Here is a 24,195-nt window from a genome sequence, read left to right on the forward strand (position 1 = left end):
AGCCAGTTTAACCAGGTTTTCTTGAGTCAAAGAAAGAATAATTTATTAGTTACTAAAATCCTGAGAAAAATAATAAAAACGCAACACACATATACACAGGTCAGAAATGAGAAGTTAAGAGTCCAAATAAAAGTTTTTTAAAAAGATATACAAATCAGTCTTTGGCTTGTCCGTGAGGCTTAGATGGCGAAACGCTGTGGCCGCTAAGCTGGGTGATTCCAGTAGAGCTGGCTTTGGCAGTTTCACAGTTGGCTTGGAGACACTTGGTTCTGCAGGTTGGCTGAAGAAGCTGTCCTATTTCCTTTCTGATTGTGGCTTCCGCTGCCTTGCCTCCAGCAACAGACAAAGATAGAGAGAGAAAGAGAGAGAGAGAGAGAGACTTCACCTGCAACTGCCGGGGTGACTAGTTGGTCTTCTCCTTGCTGTCACACACACAGCACACCACCACTTAGCACACTAGCACTGCTCTGCAGATAGTTTTTTAACCCATTTTCCCCCTGTATATTCCCGTAAGAGAAAAAAACCACGTCCTGCTTAAAGAATCTTTCCTTTGATCTCCGACCATTTTACAGATTCTGAGATATGAATCAATAGGGGATGGATTTTAGATAATTGCTGAGACGTGGTAATCAGTCTTTTGTCTCTGCAACCACAGGAGATGTGGTAGGACAGACAAAAAGGAAAAGGTGGTGGAGTTGCATTGCTGGTTAAAGAGGAAATTAACGCAATAGTGAGGAAAGATATTAGCTCCGACGATATGGAATCTGTATAGGCAGAGCTGAGAAATACTAAGGGGCAAAAAACGTTAGTGGGTGGTTGTACATAGACCCCCAAACTGTAGTGGTGATGTTGGGAATGGCATTAAACAGGAAATTAGAGACGTGTGTAATAAAGGAACATCTGTAATTGTGGGTGACTTTAATATGCATATAGATTGGGCAAATCAAATTAGTAACAATACCATACAGAAGGAATTCTTGGAGTGTATACAGAATGTTTTTCTGGATCAATACATTGAGGAACCAACGAGAGAACAGGCCATCCTCAACTGGGTATTGTGTAATGAGAAAGGAATAATTGGCAATCTAGTTGTGCGAGACCCCTTGGGGATGAGCAATCATAATATGATAGAATTCTTCATCAAGATGGAGAGTGACATAATTGATTCTGAGACTTGGGTCCTGAATCTTAATGAAGGAAACGATGATGGTATGAGGCGCGTTGGCTATGATGGATTGGGAAACGTTACTTAAAGGGATGACGGTGGATAGGCAATGGCAAACATTCAAAGAGCACATGGGTGAACTGCAACAATTGTTTATTCCTGTCTGGCGCAAAAGTAAAACAGGAAAGGTGGCCAAACCATGGCTTACAAAGAAAATTATAGATAGTATTAGATGCAAGGAGAGGCATATAAATTGGCCAGAAAAAGCAACAGACCTGAGGATTGGGAGCAGTTTAGAATTCAGCAAAGGAGGACCAAAGGATTGATTAAGAAAGGGAAAATAGAGTATGAGAGTAAGCTTGCAGGAAACATAAAAACTGACTGTAAAAGTTTCTATAAGTATGTTAAGAGAAAAAGATTGGTGAAGACAAATGTAGGTCCCTTACAGTCAGAAACAGGGTAATTTATAATGGGGAACAAAGAAATGGCTGACCAACTAAGTACATACTTTGGTTCTGTCTTCACAAAGAAGGACACTAATAACATACCAGAAATGTTGGGGAACACAGGGGTTAGTGAGAGGGAGGAACTGAAAGAAATCAGTATTGGTAGGGAAATGGTGTTGGGGAAATTGATGGGATTGAAGGCCGATAAATCCCCGAGGCCTGATAATCTACATCCCAGAGTACTTAAGGAAGTGGCCGTAGAAATAGTGGATGCATTGGTGGTCATCTTCCGAGATTCTATAGACTCTGGAACAGTTGCTACAGATTGGAGGGTAGCTAATGTAACCCCACTATTTAAAATGGGAGGCAGAGAGAAAATGGAATTATAGACAGTCAGCCTGACGTCAATAGTGGGGAAAATTCTAGAGTCCATTATAAAAGATTTAATAGCTGAGCATGTGGAAAACAGTGGCAGAATCGTACAGAGTCAGCATGGATTTATGAAAAGGAAATCATGCTTGACAAATCTACTGGAACTTTTCGAGGATGTAACTAGTAGAGTTGATGAAGGGGAGCCTGTGGATGTGGTTTATTTGGGCTTTCAGAAGGCTTTTGACAAAGTCCCACATAAGAGATTCGTGTGTAAAATTAAAGCGCATGGGATTGTGGGTAGTGTATTGAGATGGATAGAAAACTGGTTGGCAGACAGGAAACAAAGAGTAGGAAGAAATGGGTCTTTTTCCAAATGGCAGGCAGTGACTAGTGGGGTGCCGCAGGGATCGGTGCTGGGACCCCAGTTATTCATAATATATATTAATGATTTAGATGATGGAACTAAATGTAATATCTCCAAATTTGCAGATGACACAAAGCTGGGTGGGAGGGTGAGCTGTGAGGAGGATGCAGAGATGCTTCAGTGTGATTTGGACAAGCTGAGTGAGTGGGCAAATGCATGGCAGATGCAGCATAATGTGAATAAATGTGAGGTTATCCAAATTGGTAGCAAAAACAGGAAGGCAGATTATTATCTGAATGGCTATAAATTGAGAGGGGAATGTGCAATGGGACCTGGGTATCCTTGTACACCAGTCGCTGAAGGTAAGCATGCAGGTGCAGCAGGCGGTAAAGAAAGCAAATGGTATGTTGGCCTTCATAGCCAGAGGATTCGAGTATAGGAACAGGGATGTCTTGCTGCAATTGAACAGGGCCTTGGTGAGACCATACCTGGAATATTGTGTGCAGTTTTGGTCTCCTTATCTGAGGAAGGATGTTCTTGCTATAGAGGGAGTGCAGTGAAGGTTTGCCAGACTGATTCCTGGGATGGCGGGACTGACATATGAGGAGAGATTGAGTCGATTAGGATTATATTCGCTGGAGTTCAGAGTCCATGTTCTGTCAGGACAGGTCTGTCAGTATAATCCACATAAGGATTTTCCAGAAAGTGGTCACCTTACATTATCAGCCATCTTTTGCTCAGTGTCCTTGCTTGTATTTATTTAAAAATCACACAAGTCTTCCTTAAAAAGTTAAATATGTCCGTAAGTAATTTGTGGCTGTAATCTGCTTTTCATGACACTTCCCAAGCACCACAAATTAAATGAGATTCATTCTCATTTCATTACTCATTTCATCACGAAGGGAAAAAATGTATAAAACACACAGACACACACACACAGACACACACATACAGATACACACACACACACACACACAGACACACACACACAGACACACACATACAGATACACACACACACACAGACACACACACACACAGCCATTCTCCTAGCCTTGGTCAGTATTATCTCTTTAGTTCTAACTGGGGGTCTCTAAGTTCTGGACAGGGCGTCTGCACTCACATTTGATTTCCCGGCGTTGGGGGTGTTTTTTAGGTGGTACGGTTGAAGAAACAAACTCCAACGGAATAACCTGGCATTCTGTGTCTTAAACTTTTCCACAAAAGTTAACGGGTTGTGGTCAGTATAGACTGACCTCTCTATATCCATTTTGGACATCTTCCCCTCCAAGTCACTCACCATCCTGATTCGGAAATATATCGCTGTTCCTTCACTGTCACAGGGTTAAAATCCTGGAACTCCCTCCCTAACAGCACTGTGGGTGTACCTACAGTTCAAGAAGGTAGCTCACCACCACCTTCTCAAGGGTAACTAGGGCAAAAAATGCTAGCCCAGCCAGCGAAGCCCACATCCCATAAATGAATAAAAAATATGTATACTCAAGGTGTTTGAGAGCCAGTGATAAACAGAGGGTTTCCTTCTCTACCATGGAGTACCGTTTCTGATACTTGTTTAGTTTTTTTGGAGAAATACCCAATTGTCCTCTATCCCAGATTCGCCTTCCTGGAGGACCCAGCCGCTACCTGATGTCACTCGCGTTGATGGCTACTTTAAATGATTGGTTAAAGTTCGGTGCTGCAAGCACAGGCTCACCTGTTAAAATGGCTTTCAGCTTTTCGACAGCTGTCTGGCATTTCTCAGTCCATACCACCTTTGTTTTTTTCTGTAGTGGGTCTGTCAGTGAGGCGGCTACTGTGCTGAAGTTTGGAACGAACTTGCGGTAGACCCCACACACCCCCAAGAACCTCATAATTTCCCGTTTTGTGGTGGGAATGGGGAACTAGGCTACTGCTTGTACCTTTGCAGGTCTGGGCAGTACTTGAGCTTGAACCACTACGTGCCTTAGATAGGTCACCTGAGCCTTAGCGAACTTGCTCTTTGCGAGATTGACCACTAGGTCAGCTGTACTTTCTGGAGGAGGGCTTCCAGTTGCTCTAAGTGAGTTTCCCAGGTGTCGCTGTACACTAGGAAGTTGTCTAGGTTCACTATGCAATTGGCTAAGTCCCCCCACTACCTGGTGCATCAGTCTTTGGAAGGTGGCTGGGGCATTTCGGAGTCTAAATGGCAGGACCAGCACTGGTATAACCCATCCAGAGTTACGAAGGTAGAGATTTCCTTCTTGTGGGCAGTCAAGGGAACCTGCTAGTATCCCTTGAGTAAATCTATCTTTGTAATATAGGCTGCTTTACCTGCCCTATCTATGCAGTCTTCCAGCTGGGGTCTTGGGTAGGAGTTGGCTCGGGTCACTGCATTAACTTTTCGGTAGTCAGTGCAGAACCTTGTGGAGCTGTCTGGCTTGGGCATGAGCACAACTGTGGAGCTCCAGCTACTGCTGCTCGGCTCTATTAGTTGGTGCTCCAACATGTAGTTAACCTCCTCACCAACCTGGGCCAGCTTTTCTGGGCCTAGGCAATAGGGATGTTGTCTTTCTTAGGGGCTTGACAGGGTTGGTGCTGAGAGGTTGTTTCCCCTTGTGGGTGAGTCTGGGACGAGAGGGAATAATCTCAGAGTGAGGGGTCGCCCATTTAAGACAGAGATGAGGAGGAATTTCTTCTCTCCGAGGGTTGTTAATCTGTGGAATTCTTCACTGCAGAGGGCTGTAGAGGCGGGTCGTTAAGTATATTCAAGGCTGAGATAGACTGATTTTTAATCAGTAAGGGAATCAAGGGTTATGAGGAAAAGGCAGGAAAGTGGAGTTGTGGATCATCAGATCTACCATGATCTCATTGAATGGCAGAGCAGACTCAATGGGCTGAATGGACTACTTCTGCTCCTACGTCTCATGGTCTTATGGGAAGGGCCTCTCCTACATCCACATCATGTGGGGCTAGGGTGATGCAGCCTGGCTTGCCTCTGCATAAAGCTTTAAATGCAGTGAGCAGCCTCGCCAAGTCTGCTTGTTGTTCTGCGCTTAAGAGGATGAATAACGAGTATGTTTGCCAGTATCTCTGTGCTGGTTAGCTGGGTAGTAGGGGGTTCAATGTGGGCCTCACCCATGTCTCCTTCCAATTCACCCCCCACTGCCACCCTCACCCTCTAGGTCGGTGGCAATGGGACAGACTGTTACCTGCTTGTCCCCCCTCTCGGCTGTAATATTGCTTTATCATGTTGGCATGACACAGTCTTTGCTTTTTCCCCTGACCGGCGGGTCTCAATTAGATAGTTTACTTCCCCGAGCTTCTTTGTTACTCTGTACGGGCCACTGAACCAGGCTTTTAAGAGTTAATCTGGTATTGGTAGGAACACTAACACACGGTCTCCTGGCTGAAAGGTTCGGACCCTGGCATGTTTGTCTTGTTTTTTCAAAGCTGTCTGGGAGACTTTCAAGTGTTCTTGGGCCACATCACAGGCTCTCATGAGTTGCTCCCAGAACACTGTTACATAGTCTAACATGGAGACTTTATCCTTCTATTCTAAAAAACCTCTCCTTGATTAGTTTCAGAGGCTCTCCCACTTGGTGCCCGTAAACTAATTCAAATGGAGTGAAACTGGTGGACTCATTGGGTGAGTCCCTGGTAGTGAAGAGAAGAAAACCTGGCTCTTTATCCCAGCCATGTGGGTACTCGCGGCAGTGTGCCCTGATCATTGTTTTTAGGGTCTGGTGGTACTGTTCTAGCACCCGCTGTGACTGTGGGTGATACGCTGAAGACTTCAGCTCGGTCACGCCCAGGTTACCCATGACTTCCTGGAATATTTTCGACATGAAATTTGAGCCTTGATCCGACTGGATCTCGGTGGGCAGACCATACCTGGTAAAGAATTGGGTCAATTCCCTCACCAGCAGATATGGTTCTCAGGGGAACAGCCTCTGGGAAGTAAGTAGCCACGTCCACGATGGTAAGGATATACGGTAGCCCCCTTTTGTTTTGAGCAGGGGCCCTACACAGTCCTTGCTGAATGGTTCCCCAAAAGCCAGCATGGGAATCATAGGTGCAGGTCTTATTGCAGGTTGGGGTTTTCCCACAACCTGGCAGATGGGCCACATTCCTGAAAACCTTACTACATCCCTATGGAGTTGTGGTCAGTAAGATTGCTGGCTGATGCATGCTTGGGTTTTGTGTATACTGACATGCCCAGCCATCGGAATTTTGTGAGCTAACCCTAATGTTTATGGTACCTCAGTGGCACTGCTACCTGGTAGATCACTGTCCACTCCTCGTTTACAGGTCTGAGAGGGTCTCCATTTCCTTATCAGCATCTCACTTAATGTAGTAGCATTCAGGGACTGCTTCTGCCTCAGCTTCAGTGTGTGCAGTCTGAGCTAATGTTTTTAACAGTGGGTCAGCTTGCTGGGCCGCTACCAAGGAAGATCTATTTATTACCTCCTTAGGGTCTTCTAGACTCCTGAGAAAGGTTTCAGATAACCAGACCATAAGGTCTCCTGTCTGCAATGCCACTTCAGCCCCCACTGACGGAGCTTGTCTGGCCATAGATTGCGTTACTATACAGTCAGGGAAAATGCCAGGCACATTTCTGCTGCAGCTGTTCAGTCTCCCTGACTTCAGTGGGCGTCTCTGAGACCACTGGGGATGCTATTACCTTTGATCCCACCAGGTCATTGCTAGGAGCAGGTCGACCCTGTCCACAGGCAAACTGGGGACAACTCCCAAGGTCACACTCCAGATGCACCCGGTTTAAGGGGAATGGGCATATAGCCTCCTCCAATCCCCTTTACCAGCACCATGGCACTTTTGCCAGCAGTAGAGTTTGGCTGGCCCCTGTGTCTCTCAGTATTACTACAGGCTTACTCACCTCACCCTGGGGAAATGTAGCCACCCTTCCTTCGGATTCAAAACCCTTGCAACTCTCAGGGATTGTTTTTAAACCTCATCTGCACACTCAGGAGAGCCTCTACAGGGATTCACAGCCTGTGCTGCCATGTTCTCTGACTGACTCCCATTCTCTGCAAGGGGGCTATGTGCCCCTATAAATCCCACCGGTTTTTCCCGTAACCTCCAGCAGCTGGCCTGGAGGTGCCCTACCTTCAGTTAAAACACACAGGCTTCTTGGCCTCACTTTGCATCTCAGCACCACCCTTTCTGCCTTGAGGAGGGCCCCCAGCATTTCCCTCCCTCCCATGGGTGCTCAGTTTTCTATCACTCTCCCACCTCTATCCTTTCCTGTTGGTTGAGTGTGACTGGGGGAGGCTCTCTACTGGAACAAGGGCTTGTGGATCAGCTGATAATCATCAGCCAGTGTGGCTACTTGTCTGGCCCCTGCTACCCTCTGCTGCTCTAGATGTGTCCTTATTGGGAAGGATATGGAGTTTTTAAATTCCTCCAGGAGAATTATTTCATAGAGGTTTTCCTAAGTAGCTTCCATTTTAAGAGCCTGCATCCATTGGTCAAAAGCAAGTTGGTTAAGCCTTTCAAATTCCAGGTACGTCTGGTCAGGCCGTTTCCTGAGGGTGCGGAAATTCTGACAGTGCGCCTCCAGCACTAACTGATACGCACTTAAAATAGTCCTTTTTGCTACCTCATATTCAGTGGCACTTTCCTCAGGGAGGAGTGAGTAAACCTCATGAGCTTTCCCTGAAAGCTTACTCTGCAGTAATAAGGACCAATGCTGGACTGGCCACTTTAACAGCTGTGCCGACCGCTTGAAAGAGATAACGGAGGCTTTCACCTCTGCTTCATCAAGCTTAGGGATTAAATGAGCAACCAGGGTTGCCTCAGCCCTCAAGTCTGAGCCAGTGGCATCTTCGAGGGACAGAGGATTCCTGCACCTCAGCCCGAGTTTAAACTCCCTTTTCCCCCTCTCTGTCCTGAAACTCTCCCTCTACCCTCCGTCCCCTTTCCTGTCTTTCCTCTTTCTCGCTTTCTCTTTCCTGAAATTTTAATTTCTGCTGCTCCAATTTTAACCTCTGTCCCGCTACTCTGTCTGTTTCATTGTCCTCAACTCCCACCTGTAGAGTGTTGGCCACCCCTTTTAAAATTTCGGAGTGTCTGGCTTTCGGGCGAAGTTCTAATCCAAAGTGCCTCATTAAATCCTTTAACTGTTCGAGGGACAGAACGGCTAAATTTTCATAACTAACATTCCTTCTGTCTGTAAAAACATTAGCATCAAATGTGAACATTTTACACTTTAGTTGTACAGACTCTCGAAAGCCTTTTTGCAATTTTTAAAATTGGTTTCAAAGGAACAGTTTACTTTCCCTACTCTAATTCTTTCAATTCATCTGTGGGAACTTGGTTTCAAAGGAACAGTTTACTTTCCCTACTCTAATTCTTTCGATTCATCTGTGGGAACTGTTACAGCGCGAGCCCCCAATTTGTTACGACCAGTCCCTGGGAAAGGTCTCCTAATTTGTTAACTTCCCGAATCTTATGTTCCCGGGTGAGGAGGAATGAACTGGCTCCCCTTCTTCATTCAGTTGGTCACAACAATGTTAATTTGTAAAGGATCTCTTCCCTCGTGGTCACCTTTCCCCAGTCCAAATGTATTTATGTTTTCGAAGGAGCCAGGTTTTCTTGAAAGAGTAAGTTTATCGGTTACTAAAAACCCGAGAAAGCTAATAAAAATACAACACACATACACACAGATCAAAAATGAGAAGAGTCCAAATAAAAGTTTAAAAAGATATACAAATCAGTCTTTGGCTTGTCTGTGAGACATAGAGATGAAATGTTGCAGTCGTTAAGTTGGGTGATTCCAGTAGAGCTGACTTTGGCAGTTTCACATTGGGTTTGGAGGCACTTGGTTCTGCAGGTTGGCTGAAGAAGCTGTCCTATTTCCTTTTTGATTGTGGCTTCCGCTGCCTTGCCTCCAGCAACAGAGAGAGAGAGAGAGAGAGAGCAAGAGACTTCACCTGCAACTGCAGGGGTGACTAGTTGGTCTTCTTCTTTCTCACACACATAGCACGCCAGCATACTAATGCACTGCTCTGCAGATACCTTTTTAATCTAGTTTTCCCTGTGTATTCCTGTAGGGAAAAACACACATCTTGCACCCAGAATCTGTTTCCTTTGATTTCCGACCATTTTACACATTCTGAGATGTGAATAAACAGGAGATAGATTTTAGATGACTGCTGAGATGTGGTAATCAGTCTTTTGCCTCTGCAACCACAGGAGATTAAAGTTCAGCCTTTTTCAATTTTTGTATCTCCCTTTCAACTGTCTCTGCTTGAAAAAGAACATGACACCTTTTCAGGTACAACATTCCATATTCTGTCAGGACAGGTCTGTCAGTATAATCCACATAAGAATTTTCCGGAAAGTGGTCACTTGACATTATCAGCCCTCTTTAGCTCAGTGTCCTTGCTTGTATTTCTTTAAAAACACACATGTCTTCCTTAACAAGTTCAATATGCCCGTAAGTAATTCATGGCTGTAATCGACTTCTCATGGCAATGATGAGAGGTTTTAATAGAATAGAGAAGAATGCGTCAATGGGTCAATATCTGGGGATCATAGATTCAAAAGATCTAGAAAGAAGATAAGGAGAAATTGTTTTCATTCTGAGTTGTCAAAGTCTGGAATGCTGTACCTGAAAATGAGGTGGAAGCTGATCTCAGAAACAATTTTAGAAGTCACTGGGCTAATAATCCAGAGGCCCAGGCTCATGCTCTGGGAATCTGGGTTCAAATCCCACAATGGCAGCTGGTGGAATTTGAATTCAATTAATAAAATCTGGAATTAAAAGTTAGTCTCAGTAATGGTAGCCATAAAATTATAATTGATGGTCATAAAGCCATCTAGTTCACCTAATGTCCTTTAGGGAAGGAAATCTGCCGTCCTTACCCGGTCTGGCCTACATGTGGTTCCAGACCCACAGCAATGTGGTTGACTCTTAACTGCCCTCTGAAATGCTGAGTAAGGCATGCTGTTCAAGGGCAATTAGGGATGGGCAGCAAATGCTGGCCCTGCCAGCGACACCCACATCCCATGAAATAATACGTTTTTAAAAAGTACATGAGGATGAGGAGCTTATAGAGTTATGGACAAGAAGTGAGACTAGGGAACTAAACATGACTCTTCTTTCAAAGGGGCAGCAGAGACACGAGGGGCTGAATGGCCTCTTCCTGTGCTGTAAGTTGCTAAGATTGTATGATTATTGGAATAGTTGAGTCTGGAGACAACAAAAGTGGAGAGATATGGAATTTAGTGGGGGAAGAGCAGGAAATTGGGTTCAAAAGCGTTTTCGAGGGTGGTTACAGAGAGTTGGAGTTAAGGGCAGTTTCTCAGGGTGGGAAGTGGTGAACCACATGGTTCTGTTCTGAAACCACTTTTGTACACTGTGTATATCAAATATATTGGAGCTGAGGGAGTGGTGTCCAAATTCAGAAGCAATTTGAAATTAGGAAACACTGTGAATAACTCTGAGGGCCAAAGGAAGTTGCATGGTGCAAACTGATTAATTATTGGAATGGGCAAGAAATGGATCAGATGAAATTCAATGATAACCTGTGAGGTGTGGATTTTGATGGTCAAATAATGATACTTTGGGAAAAAGCTGAGGAGCCGAGGGAATTGAGGATTCAAGTTCACTAGAGATTAAGAACAGCACATGTCAATGAGATAATCAAAACACTGGGTATTATTTAAAAAAGGAAAAAAAGGAAGGCTTGCATTTATATAGCACCTTTCACCACCTTAGGACATCCCAAAGTGCCTTACAGCCAATGAAGAAACTGAACTGGACTAGCCATATAAATACTGTGGCTACAAATGCAGGTCAGAGGCTAGGAATCCTGCGGCGAGTAACTCCCCAAAGCCTGTTCACCATCTACAAGGTACAAGTCAGGAGTGTGATTGAATACTCTCCACTGGCCTGGATGAGTGCAGCTCCCACAACACTCAAGAAGCTTGACACCATCCAGGACAAAGCAGCCCACTTAATTTGGCATCACATCCACAAACATTCACTCCCTCCGCCACCGACACACAGTAGCAGCAGTGTGTACCATCTACAGGATGCACTGCAGCAACTCACAAAGCCTCCTTCGACAGCACCTTCCAAACCCATGACCACTACCGTCTAGAAGGACAAGGGCAGCAGACACATGGTAACACCACCACCTAGAAGTTCCCCTCCAAGTCACTCACCATCCTGACTTGGAAATATATCATTGTTCCTTCACTGTCACCGGGTCAAAATCCTGGAACTCCCTCCCTAACTGCATTGTGGGTGACTGCAGTGGTTCAAGAAGGCAGCTCACCATCACCTTCTCAAGGGCAATTAGGGGTGGGCAATGAAAGCTGGCCTAGCCAGCGACACCCACTTCCTATGAATGAATTTTAAAAAGTAATTTGGAAATGTAGTCACTGTTGTAATGTAAGAAATAGAACACTCAATTTGCATAGAGCAAGATCCCACAAACTACAACATGATAATGGTCAACGATAGGAACATAGGAACAATGCTGATTAAAGATACATATTGGGCAGGACACTGAGGATAACTCCCCTGCTCCTCTTTGAAATAGTGCCGTTGAAACTTTTACACTCACACAAGGGTAGACAGGTCTCAGTTTGATGACTCATCTGAAAGATGGCACCTCTTACAGTGTAGAGCTCTCTCAGTACAGCCCCTCCCACAGTGCAGCACTTCCTTAGTAATGAGTGTCCAACAGTGCGGCACTTTTGCAGTACTGATCCTGCCACAGTGCAGCATTCCCTCAGTACTGACCCTGCTAAAATGCAGCACTCCCCAAGTATGACCCTCTGACAGTGCGGCATTCGCTCAGTACTGACCCTCCAATAATGCGGCATTCCCTCAGTACTGACCCTCCGACAGTGCGGCATTCCCTCAGTACTGACCCTCCGACAGTGTGGCACTCCCTCAGTACTGACCCTCTGACAGTGCAGCACTTACTCAGTACTGACCCTCCAACAGTGCGGCACTCCCTCAGTACTGACCCTCTGTCAGTGTGGCACTCCTTCAGTACTAACCCTCTGACACTGCAGTGCTCCATCAGTACTGACCCTCTGACACTGCAGTGCTCTCAAGGTACTGACCGTCTGATACTGCGGCGCTCCATCAGTACTGACCCTCCAACAGTGCGGCACTCCCTCAGTACTGACCCTCCATCAGTGTGGCACTCCTTCAGTACTAACCCTCTGACACTGCAGTGCTCCCTCACTACTGACCCTCTGGCACTGCAGTGCTCCCAAGGTACTGACCCTCTGACACTGCAGTGCTCCAAAGGTACTGACCCTCTGACACTGCAGTGCTCCCAAAGTACTGACCCTCTGACACTGCAGTGCTCCCAAGGTACTGACCCTCTGACACTGCAGTGCTCCCAAGGTACTGACCCTCTGACACTGCGGCGCTCCATCAATACTGATCCTTCGACAGTGTGGCGCTCCCTCAGTACTGACCCTCTGACAGTGTGGTGCACCCTCAGTACTGATCCTCCGACAGTGCAGTGCTCCCTCAGTACTGACCCTCTGACATTGCAGTGCTCTCTCAGTACTGACCCTCTGACACTGCAGTACTCCCTTGGTACTGCACTGGGAGTGCTAGACTGGATTATGTGCATAAATCTCTGGAGTGCTACTAGCTAAGCTCCAGTTGACACCATTCATATGCATAGGAGATGTATTGGTGAATTTCTATAAAAACTTGTTAAGACTACAGTTGGTGCCTTGTGTGCTGTATTTCATCCCATACTGTAGGAAGGATGTTGAAGCAATAGAGAGGGTAAAAGGCAGACTCACTGAAATGCTGCCTGTTATCAGGAAATATGAACATGAAGAAATACTTGAGAAACTGGGTCTGTTTTTATGAGACCATGGGAGATTCAGGGGCAAGTTACTCAAAGTGTTTAAAACGATGAAAGAATGGGACTGTCTTCACGATAAAAGACACAAATTACATGCCAGAAATAGATGGTAACCAAGGAGTTAATAAAAGTGAGGAACCTAAGACAATTAATACCAACAGAAACAAAGTACTGGAGAAACTTAAGGAACTAAAATCCAACAAACCCACAGGACCTGGTGGTCTTTTAGTTGCCAACCCTCCAGGATTGGCCTGAAGTCTCCAGGAATTGAAGGTCAATTTCCAGGCCACTGCTATGTGCAACCCTGGAGAAAAATCATTGGGACATTAAAAAAGATAGTTTTAAAAATTTTATTTGAACATTTCCCTTTACTGGACATAAAAATATTGAAAATGGGAATAAATAGACTGTTTGGCTGACAGTCATTCATCATCCAATTGGGTAATGAGTCTTATAGCTTTTCGGCTGGTGCAGGGAGGCAGTGCATCACAAGATGGATGCATTGGCCAAAGCTTGGCTGTAATGTGGGGGCAAGCCATGTGATGAAACCTCCAGGAATACATTTAATCACAGTTGGTGACCCCAGGTGGCCTATATGCTTGGATTCTAAAAGAGATAGTTGCAGAGATTGTGAATGTGCTTGTTATTATTTTCCAAAATTCCCTAGGTCCTAGAACTATCCCAGTGGATTGGAAATTATAAATGTAATACCACTATTCAAGAAAGGAGGGGACTACGGGCCAGTTAGCCTGACATCAATCGTGGGAAAGTGCTGGAATCTATTATTAGGGAAGTCTTAACAATGCACTTTGATAATCATAGTCTGATCAGAAAAAGTCAAAATGATTTTTCAGGAGGGAAACCATGTTTGACAAATTTATTAGAGTTTTTGAGGAAGTAACAAGTAGATTAGAAAAAGGAAATCAGTAGATGTGTTCTACTTGGATTTCCAAAAGGCATTTGATTAGGTGCCACACAAAAGATTAATGCACAGGATAACGGCTCACGGAGTTGGGGGTGATATGGATAGAGGATTGGTTAACAGACAGGAAGCAGATAGTAGGAATAAATAGGGCATTTTTAAGTTGGCAGACTGTGACTAGTGGATTGCCACAACAATCAGTGTTGGGGCAATATCTATTTACAATCTACATTAATGACTCAGATGAATAAACCGAGAGTATTGTATCCAAGTTTGTTGATAATACAAAACTAGGTGGGAATGTAAGCTGTGAGGAGGTCACAAAGAAGCTGCAAAGAAATATAGACAGGTTAAATGAATGGCCAACAAGGCAATAATTGGAGTATAATGTGAAAGTGTGAGGCTATTCACTTTTGTAGTAAGAATAGCAAAGCAAAATATTTTTAAAAAGGTGCGAAACATGAAAATGTTAATTTTCAAAGGGCCTTGTTTGTGCTCATACAAGGAACACAAAGTTAGCTTGAAGGTACAGCAAGCAGTTAGAAAGGGAAATGGCATGGTGGTCTTTATTGCAAGGGGATTGGAGTACAAGAATATGGAAACCTGTTACAACTGGGGGAGATGGTGGTGTAGTGGTAATGTCACTGGACTAGTAATCCAAAGACCCAGGCTGATGTTCTGGGAGGACATGGGTTCAACACCTCACCATAGTAACTGGTTGAATTTAAGCTCAATTAATAAAACCTGAAATTGAAAGCTACTTACAGTAATCTGGTTCACTAATCCCCTTTAGGGAAGGAAATCTACCATCCTTACCTGGCCTGGTCTACATGTGACTCCAGACCCACAGCAATGTGGTTGACTCTTAACTGCCCTCTGCAATGGCCTATGAAGCCACTCAGTTCAAGGGCAGCAACTGCTGGACATGCCAGTGATGGCCACATCCCATGAAAGAATAAAAAAAACATACAGGACTTTGGTGAGGCCACTCCTGGAGTGCCATTTTTAAGAAAGGATGTACTTTCATTGGACTGAGTAAATCGGGCCTAAACTCACAAAGAAACATACAAGATTCTGAAGGCTTGACAGGGTCGATACTGAGATGTTGTTTCCCTTACCTGGGGAATCTAGTCTCAGGATAAGGGGCCGATCATTTAGAATTGAGATGAGGAGAAACTTCTTCACTGAAAGGGTCGTGAACCTTTGGAATTCTCTACTCCAGAGAGGTTGGAATGCTCCATCGTTGAACGTATATAAGGCTGATTTATACCAATATCACCATGTTGAATGGTGAAGCAGGCTCGAGGGGATGAATGGCTTCCTCCTATCTCTTATGTTCAAGTGGGTGGAAGCAGAATCCAGTCTGGGCATCTATATGACTGCAGTCCCACACCAACATGGGTGACTCTGATGTTCTTCTATCCAATGCTCTTCTGTCACTACCTCCTGTAAAAGGATGGGGTGGGCCTTGCCAGCAATACCTTCATCATGTGAATAAATTTTTAAAAACAATTCAGCATCAGTTTGATGGATTGTTGAAGGAAAGATGGAGTAAAGGGATATTGGAATAGGGATTGGGATTGTAGCTCATGTGGAGGACATACCAGGGACTAGATGGGTCAAACAGCCTGTGTGTCGCGGCTCTCTGTAGATCAATAATTATTGATAACTTAGTACTGTGGCAACCATGCAGAACCAGTAACTAAACCAGAGCCAATGCCAGATCAATCTGTACCTGACCCAACTATAGACTCCCTGTGACTAAAATGCCAAACACACACACACACACACATATGCACAAAAACATACATTCAGTCATCAACAAGTCAGAAGGTTTTCCTATTGGGGCTGAGTTCCTGGAAGCGGCTTGTTTTTCACTGTTGACGAATGCAAGATGGTGAAGGACAGATAGAGCAACTCGCTCCTTATCAAGCTGCTCATCCCCAGGGTGTTGACCATCATGTAAGACCTCCACCCAAACCACAGCAATATCTAACCCCTCCCCTCCCCTCCCTCATAGTGTTCCAGCCTCCCCTTTGCCCTTATCTGGGCCAACCAAATGCTCAACCAGGGAAGTTCTGGGTGCTAAGTTATGCAAATGAAGCCAATCCATAATAAAATTACAGGAGGGAGCGATAGAGTGAAAGAGAGAGAGAGGAAGAGGGGTCAAGCAGAGTCGAGAAATAAATCCGAATTGTCAATCTTGGTTCTCCTATGTCTTTGTTAGAAGAAGCTGAACACAGAAACTACATCTTGATAGAAGAGGTGACATCCCTCTCAGGAGTGAGGTAGGATGGGTGGAGCGATCTCCCCATGAAACATTAACCTGTAATTCGCTTGCAATTTTCCAGTATTTTCTGTTTTGTAATTCAGATTCTTCTTTGGTTCTTGAGCTGCATCATTATCCAGTGGACAATGAACAAAGTTCAAATTGAGACAGTGTTCTGTATCAGCCACTGCTTGAAGGGTAACACTCTCTCCTCTCAGTGTTTCCAACCTTCTCTCCTGAATGGCCTGGCTCTGATTTCAACATCCCGTCTCCCGGTTCTAAACTGCACCACCAACAGAAAAAAATTCTCTCTATCTACCTTGTCAGTTCCTTTAAAAACCTAAAAACCTCAATCAAATTAGCCCTTAGCCTTCGATATTCCGGGGAATACAAGGCTAGTTTATGTATTTTCTCCTCGTTTTCTAATCCTTTGGAGCTCTGGGAACATTCTGGTGAATATATCTTTGGGAAGGTACAGTGCCCAGAATTGTAAACAGTTATTACAGATATGGTCTACAGCCAGAGCAAAACTTCCTCCCCTCTATATTGTAGTCCTGTAGTTATAAAGGGTAACATTCCATTAGTATTTTGACTGTTTTATTCTACATCGCTACTACAGTTTAATGATCTGTGTTCATGGATTCCCTAAATCTCTTTGGAAATCCACTGTCTCAGCTTTTCACCATTTAAATAATATTCAGATCGATCCTCTTTTGGTCCAAAATGAATAATCTCACAATTACCTACACTGAAATTCATCTTGTCTCTGGTTCTTTTGCCAATCACCTTAAATGTCTGTCCTATTGAAGTCTGTTACTATCCATTACACTGTTTACTAAACTTCCATATCTTGTGTCACCTGCAAATTTCAAAATTGTGCGCTGTACCCACACTTCTCAATGTCTCTTTGTATTTTTATGCCCATGTCTACACTACGTATCTTACCAATCTTTGTGTCTTTGTCAAGCTTTGATATATGGCTGTCTATTGTGATATCTAATTTATAAATATAGTGAACAGTTGGGACGCTACACATAGCGTGAAGAAAATGAAGCATCTTTTGCTCCTGACTGCTTATTTATTGGACTCTATTTGGTCCGTCACAGTGCCAAAGTGGTTAACTGTTAGCTGTCTCTGGAGGTTATACAGGTCAGGCTGGCTGAGATTCGCACCATAGGACAAGACCTTGATAGATGTAGGCTGATTGTTATCAATGTCTTTGGTGTGGGGTCCTATCTCAAAAGAGGGGTTGGAAGTATCATTGGATTATAGAATCCTATAGCACAGAAGGTGACCATTTAGCCCATTGTGTCTATGCTGGCTCTTGAAAAGAGCTATTTGGCTAGTCTTCACCCCCAATCCCTGCTCTTTCCTCACAGCCCTGTCAAGCATTCAGTTAATGTCTGCTTAACTTACAAAGTGCCCAGGAAGTACCATAAGAGCATTATCTAAACCTGGTTTGACATTAGTGTGAAATGTAAAACAGTGTGAAACTAAGGCTGTGTGAAACTGTCTTATTTGAGAAACTCACACTCCTCCCATTCAGAGTCAGGCTAGGACCCACGATCTGAAGTTTATTTTATACAGTAGGGAACGGAGTGAAACTTGAGCGAAAGCAATGACTGTATCTCCATCCCCTCTTATAGATTGTGTGGCAATGTATAGAAACAGAGTTCCTCTTTAAGATTAGCATCTTATTACAGTGAGACCATACATTGTCTTTGTGTAAAGCGCTAAATTAAAATTCACAAAATAATTAATAATTTTGTCAACCTATCTCATGAGAAAGCATTCAATGTGGGATTCCGTCAGTCAGGTCATACAGTGTCCAGGAAGTTTATCTTTCCATCTATAAATTCATTTTTAATGCTTTTTTAAATAAAAAAACCATGTTATGTTCGCTCAATTCAGAGTTTCAGTTCTCTTTTCCAAGAAAAAAACTCAACTGCTGTTGAACTAAAAATGATCAAATTGTCTTCCGCAGATGGAAAGAGAGAGAGAAACTAGCCAATTAGAAGAGTTGGATGCTCCTCCTTTAGCTCTGAACCCCAACCTTCGCAGCAACAGAGCGCAAAACCTCAGGACAGAACAGGAAGGAGATTAGACTAAGAACGGTCGAAGGAGAGGCGCACAACTTAGAGGCTCGACACACGGGGTTTGATTCATACGTAAAGATAGATGTCCTCAAGCCGTGAGTATTTGTGAACACTGCTTAAAACCGAACTTGACAGCGATTGAGAATTTGACGTCGTTTTAATTTGAGCCAACGCAAATAGTGAGAGACTGGAGAAGCCAGGATAGTTCTCCTTACAGCAGGGAAGGTTAAAGGGAGATTTAATAAGGGTGTTCAAAATCATAGAGGATTTTGATACAGTAAATAAGGAGAAACTGTTTCCAGTGGCAGAAAGGTTGGTTACCAGAGGACACAGATTTAAGATAATCAGCAAAAGAACAAGATGAGGAATGCTTTCACACAGCGAGTTGTTACAATCTGAAATGCACTGCCCAGGGGTGAGAGTGGCCAAAGACAAAAAAAGTTTGAAAATTTGTTGTGACAAGGAATCATGTAATTATAGCATTTTTTTTATGACATGCAAATACATTTAGGCCATTTCAAATGGGTGGAATTATTAGACTTCAGCTGGGTGGAAACATTAGTTTCCCCTTTGTTTCCCTTCTATTACCGTCAAAACAGCGGACCAACACATTTGTATCAAATCATCAAAGTGACCCCAGCATCTCAGCATTCAATGGACTATGCAGTCCACCAGTCCACACTAACCACAGAACATGACCTTGCTGGATTATGTACATGCAGAGCGAAGGAAAGGACCATGGCAGGTGCTTTGCAAACTATTTTCCAATGTGATCTCATTTTAACTCACCCCCATCTTCTCAAGAGTAATTAAGGCTGGGCAACAATTTGCGATGCCCACATCCCATGAACTAATTTATAGCAAAAAAAGAACCTCTTGAAAATTAACATGATCGCAAATGCCAGCAAAAACAAAACAGTAATAAAGTAGCATGGGAGCATTAGTATGTTTTTATTAAAGTTTATATGTTATAGATCAACATATAATACATCATATGTGAAAATCTGCATTTATAAGTACTTTTTAAAAATGTCCTTATTTTCTGTACTCATGTAGGTTTCAGCCAACTCTCGATATTCCCCGGTGACAGAAGACTCAACGAAACCCCCCACCTTCCCTCCCACCCCACACACACATTGTAATCAGGTCCACTCTCATGTCCCAACACACATACATCCCTCTTCTCAACCCCCACACATTCACTCATGCCCTCCCATCCTCACTCACTTATTCATGTCCTCCCACTCACTCAACCCTCCTCCTTCTCCACCATCCCCCCTACCTTGCTTGGATGTGGGCGAGCTGGAGTGGAAAAGCAGTGATGATAATGGATAAAAGGGAAACATTTGATGGACTCAAATCCTAGACCTTAATAAAATATTTGCTGATGTGAGGGAGAAGCGGCTGACAGGGCCCAGACCACAAGCCTCAGCCCCGCTCACCACCATGGCCCAGCTCACTCCACCCACCTAACTCCTAGCACCCCCAGGCTTCGGCCCTGCACTCTCCTCCCACCCCAGCCCCACTCCTTTCTTCCCCAGGCATCAGCCCCACCCTCGCCCAGGCCTTGGCCCCACTCCTCCCTTCCCAGGCCTCGGCCTTGCTCACCCTACTACTGCCAAGCCCCGCTCCTCCCTTCACAGGCCTCAGGTTGCTCCCTCCTTCCCAGGCCTCAGTCCCGCTCGCTATCCTACCACCCACCACCGCTCCTCCCCTCCAGGCCTTGACCTCGCTCCCCCTCCCACTGCCCAGCCCCGCTCTCCCCCACCCCCGGTGGTGGAAGCAGATTCAGAAATAACTTTCAAAACGGAATTGGATAGTTACTTGAAAAGGAGAAATTTTCAGGACTCTGTGGAAAGAATGGAGAGAAGGGATTATTTAAAGAGCTTAAGTCAACACAGGCACAATGGTCTCCTTCTGTACTGTACGATTCTATATCTCAGACACAGATTTCCATGTCAATCAAAAACAGGTGATCCTTTTGATTAATTCTGATATTGTGACGCAATGTGTACAAATTTTATTGTGTGTCAGTAAAATGGAGATAACACAAAGCAAAGCCAAGTGACAGGTGATGTATGAGGTAACCAAGTCTCAGATGAGAGTCTTTTACTGTGTGAATTCCTCAATGAGAATCTAATCGTACAGTCGATGGTAAGTCCCTGTTCCTTGCTGCTGTGCATTCATTTAAAACTAGAGTCGGTGTTGAAACAGAGGCTCTGAGCTCTGGAGGATAATCTATTGTGCTTCATTCCTAAAATAATTTATTAGTCTTTCCTTTTAAACTGGATTGGCTGCTGATCTTCTCCCTGCGCAGTTGGACTGTCTAGGTGTATGAACCTGAGTTTACCTGGTCAGAGATACTGGAAGTCCAAGTCGAGGTCACTAGCTGATTAGGCAGGAGGGGATGGTCAGTCACTGTGTGTCCCAGGGCAGTGCACACACACACACACACCACGGATCCTAAAAAGGCTGAGTAATGATGCTGTGTTTGAATCCTAACAACTGATGGGAGTTCCCATTCCATTGCACAGTGCAAGGAATCAACAAACAGTAAAGGGACATTGCCTCCATGCAGACACAGTGGGCTGGCCATTCCTTTCTAAAAGTGGGACACAATGACATCAATCATCCCAAAGTATAAGATAGTGAGGTGAAAATGCCAATATGTCACTTGTAGGTGGTTATATTACAAGAAAATAAATCTCCTTCAGTCCACTCTCTCCACACTCCTCTCTCCTTCCCCTCTCCATCACCACCCACAGGTGTTGAACATCCTGTAGAGTTGAATGTTTGACATCTTGGGGTGTTAAGAGTTAATAACCAAGCTCCTTTTCATTTTTATTCATTTATGGGATGTGGCTAGGCCAGCATTTATTGCCCATCCCTATTTGTCCCTTGAGAAGGTTGTGGTGAGCTGCCTTCTTGAACCACCGCAGTCCATGTGGTGTAGGTACACCCACAGTGTTGTTAGGGAGGGAGTTCCAGGATTTTGACCCAGCGACAGTGAAGGATGGATACTATTATTTCTTGGAACACCAGGTTTCCCAATGCATACAGGTGGTTTTGAAGTGTTGTGAGTGGCATGTATTATGACACAGCAGATGGTAAAGGCTGAACTGTTCAAATCCCAGAGGGAAACTTGAAACAACTGTCATAACCAATTTTTGCAATTTGTATATTTCAAGATACAGGCTTTGAATTCAGTTATAATAAGACCACCGCATCTCAAGAGGGACTTCCATAAATTAAACATTTATTAAAAGATGGTAAGCATATACATATGTCTACAAATTACTACTATAATAACTTCTAAAAATCCCCTAATTAATCTGACTCCCAGTTACACCTCTGTTAAGGTAACAGTAAAACACCGATTTAAACAGACACCTGGCAAAGCACACTCTGGACAGTCACATTCAAAATGAGTTTCTTTCAGCTCTGAGTCCTTGCAGACAGCGGCTTGATGCTTACAGGCTGCAGGCTTTACATCTTAGAATCCCTCTCCTTTTACCGACAGCCTTCCTTTATACATATTTTCCTCTTTGAATGCAAATTCTCATTGTATCACTAGGTTTTTTGAACTTTACCTCTTCTAACAATAAAACCCTTTCATAGCACCAATTTTATTAGTAAGCTTTGGAAAGAATAAACACATTGTTTGGCTGCTTCTGGCTAGGTGTAATATTTCACCCATTCTATTGAATGGTTTATTTTAAAAATGCAAATTTCCCCCTTTACACTTCACCTTCTAACTTCCCTATGTTTACCTAATTAATATTTCAAACCTACTTCTCCTCTATACATCAAAGCCTCTAGACCAGCTGGCTTTAATCCAATTAAGACACACATACGCAGATACAGACACTACTAGAACTCTATTTTAAAATAATCTCCAGTAACATTGTAGACATTATATCTTCTTGATAAATGTCTTCTGATAGGAAAAGTGCCTTGTGCAAGGGAGCACATGGCAGTAATGATGTCAGCCATGAATAATTAAAGTATAACTTTAGTGGCTCGGGTAATAAACATAGGTAGAGGGATCCATTAACTAAAGTATAGAAACGGTTAATAAAGCCTGTTCTTCAAAGAGAATAAAATCGGTTAGGTCAGGAAGTCCAGTGTGAGGGAAGTAACTTTGGAGTGAACAACTTCAACTGTTCACATGAATGGACTGTCTTCAAAAGGATTTGGCAATAGGTACAGCACGAGGTCTCTCATGTAGAAAAAATATTTGTATGAAGCAGCATGGTATTCAACAATTCTTCAGAGGGTTCAAATTACAGAACTTGAAGCCCAAAAGCCACTCTCCCGATCCGGGTTAAACTGATCCACTAGCATCCTAGGTGTCAATAAAGTCTACTCCGTATTCTACACTACAAAATGTCTCAAGCTTACACCAAATATGTTGTGAATCAGTGAAGAAAGGAGGTTGACTGCTAACACTCTGTCTAGTACATTCCATGTTCACTTTGTGTAAAATAGTTCAATTTCAACATTTGTCTTCTGCATCAGTGAGGTCCTGATTGATGGGAGGAAGTGTGAAGGTGGGTCATGGGTCTGACATCTATCCAGAAGCCTGTGCTTTGACTGCATGTATTAACTCTTGACTGTGAGATCTCTGTTGCAGGCTGTACCTGGGAGGACACAGATTGAAGAGCAGCCTTTGGTTTTGGGTAGGATATCATCATATACTGTAAGTTCACTATTAATGTACTACAGTATAGATGATGTACTATCCAGCGCTTGTTTGTACAACCAGGACAAGTCCTGGGAGAATGGTGTCTAATCAGCCCAAAGAAGCAGCGGGGTCGAGACTGTCACTGACGGGAATAATCTCATAAAACACAAACAATCTTTGCTTTCCAGCATTAGAGACAGAAATGGTGTGACTGATTGTGTCTTTAGTTCCCAGTGCAAAAACAAGTTTTACATCTTTCCAACTGTCAGATTTATTGATAGTTCCTTTTGCCAATTCTGTTTTTTTTTTAATCTGACGATCTACTTTGTTTAAAACAAAGGGTGCGGATAATGGGACTTGCTGAAACTCACCATTTGTTCTGTTGGTTAACCAGGAGGCATTAACTTTGCACCAGCTCTTGCTGCTGGGTCAGTCCCAAAACACTAATCTAAGACACACACTCTCCAGGTGTCTGCTGCCCTCGGTTTGTGATAAAACCCCTTCTGTTCCCTCTCTCTTGTGTTTATTCTCAGGATGGACCATTGGACTCTGAAGGGGGTGTCAGTTAAACCGTTACCATTACTTGTTTAAGTACTGGTAAGGGTTATACTGCTGCTCCCAAACTCATCTCAGCAGACAGAGAAGGTAAGCTTGCATCTCTACTGATGTTAATCCAGTCCCTCACACTGCCACTCAGTAACCCCACTCCTCTCAGTGCCGTCTTACTAACTGTATCGCTACTGATACTAATGCAGCTCCCTCACACTGTCACTCAGTAACCCCTCTCCTCTCAGCATGCTGACTGTCATTCTACCAACAGGAGAGTTGAGGGTAGGGAACTTGTTTGCAGGCCTCTGCTTCTCTGCATCCAATGGCAGCTCGGAGTGTCTCTTGCTCCAGCTTATTTTCTGTAGCTGTTGGTCGGTATGTGACCCTGTTATGGTGCAGTCAGAACTGTGAATCTACCTCAACACCTCCCACTCGTCATCACACAAGGAGAGGACAGACAAATCAGTAACTGTTAATAGTGA

General features: G+C 44.0%; 2 long non-coding RNA genes across 4 annotated transcripts; one reads left to right on the top strand and one right to left on the bottom strand.

Annotated features, from left to right (window-relative positions):
* Positions 1–210: 210 nt before the first annotated feature.
* On the bottom strand, positions 211–15,847 carry LOC144684168 (uncharacterized). 3 transcript variants are annotated; one of them, XR_013577429.1, is made up of 4 exons: positions 15,720–15,847; positions 15,234–15,596; positions 9,318–9,893; positions 211–422 (listed from the first exon to the last, which is right to left on the bottom strand). It is a non-coding gene; the product is annotated as an uncharacterized LOC144684168 (long non-coding RNA). The 3 variants fall into 3 exon arrangements; XR_013577427.1 differs by lacking the exon at positions 211–422 and having other exon boundaries at positions 8,944–9,379; XR_013577428.1 differs by lacking the exon at positions 211–422 and having other exon boundaries at positions 8,944–9,893.
* A 333-nt stretch (positions 15,848–16,180) lies between these two features.
* LOC144684483 (uncharacterized) lies at positions 16,181–24,075 on the top strand. Its single transcript, XR_013577508.1, has 3 exons — positions 16,181–16,403; positions 18,369–18,575; positions 19,537–24,075. It is a non-coding gene; the product is annotated as an uncharacterized LOC144684483 (long non-coding RNA).
* The last annotated feature ends 120 nt before the right edge of the window (positions 24,076–24,195 follow it).

This window comes from Cetorhinus maximus, chromosome 9 (genome assembly GCF_964194155.1).
Source record: "Cetorhinus maximus chromosome 9, sCetMax3.hap1.1, whole genome shotgun sequence".
In the NCBI taxonomy this organism is placed as follows: domain Eukaryota; kingdom Metazoa; phylum Chordata; class Chondrichthyes; order Lamniformes; family Cetorhinidae; genus Cetorhinus; species Cetorhinus maximus.